Genomic DNA, 1,355 nt, shown 5'->3' on the forward strand with positions numbered 1-1,355 from the left:
TGTTTCTTCTGATAAGTGGGTACTCATCTCAAGCCCCCATTTTGTATTGGGTCTTTAGATTTAGAGGGTTTGATTTTTTCAATTCTTTACATGTCCTAGTTATTACTCCTGTGTCTGAGGCTTGGATTTTTCTCATTCTATGCCTTGTTGTTACAGTCTATTTGTAATTTCTCTTACTGTGCAAAAGCTTTTAATAGGATGAGAGTCCAGTTATTGATTCTTTGCTTATTTTCCATTAAATGTTGGGTTTCTTTATGAAACCATTGTATATATCTATGTCTTCAAGAGCTCTGCCAATTCTCTCTTCCAGAAGATTTAGTTTTTCTGTTTTAATATTTATATTTTTGATCCAATTTGATTTTAATTTAGTGCATGTGGATAGGCATAGGGCTGTGTCAGTCCTTGGCGTGTGTGAAAAGCCAGTTCTGCCAGCTCCATTTATTAAAGAGGCTCTTTCTTCCAGTGAACCTGCTTGGTCCTGTTTTCAAAGAATAGTTGGGTGAATGTGGCTGGTCTTGTTTCTGCAGCTTCCAGTGTGTTCCACAGATTGTCAGGGCAGTTTGTTTCTTGGTTGGTTTGGTTGGTTTGTGGCCAGTATTGTGCTGATTTTATCACAACAGTTTAGTAGCATGATTTCATTTCACAGACTGTGATGTCCTCTGCCTTGCCTGTGCTGCCTAGAATTGTTGTTGTTATTCTAAGTCTTTTCTGGTACAAAATGTATTTTGAAGTGTTTTCTATAATTCCAAGGGCTTTTGACTGAGATTGCACTAAATCCCAGTAGAGGATGAGTATGGCTGTTTTTACTGCATCCATTTTCACTGTATTGGTGATTCCTGTTTATGAGGAAGGGCTATTTCTCCATTTTCTGATGTGCTTCCTGATCTTCTGGAGAGTACTGTATTTTGAATGTAATTTGCCACATTTATTAGATTAATGCCTAAGTATTGCAATTTTATGTAATTGAGAAACTATGATTTCATCATTTCTCTCTTAGTCTGTTTATTATCTGTGCAGAGGAATGCTATTGATTTTTGGGTGTTGACTTTGTAACCCGCTATACTACTGCACTTGTTTATTGATTCTAGGAGCTTCTTGGTGGAGTTTCTTTGGTCTTCCACCCAGAGTATCATGTCATCTGCAAATAATGATAGTTTAACTTCTTATTTACCTAATCTGATTCCTTTCATTTCTCTCTCTTATCAAATGTCTCTAGCTAATGATTCCGGAACTATAATGAATAGGAGTGGTGATACAGGACATCCTTGTCTTAAACCTGATTTGGGAGTAAGATCTTTCATTTTACGTACATTTAGATGTATGTTGGCCATTCGTTTGTCATACATGGCTGTTAT

Source organism: Octodon degus, unplaced genomic scaffold (genome assembly GCF_000260255.1).
Source record: "Octodon degus isolate 3935 unplaced genomic scaffold, OctDeg1.0 scaffold00643, whole genome shotgun sequence".
NCBI classification, from domain to species: Eukaryota; Metazoa; Chordata; class Mammalia; order Rodentia; family Octodontidae; genus Octodon; species Octodon degus.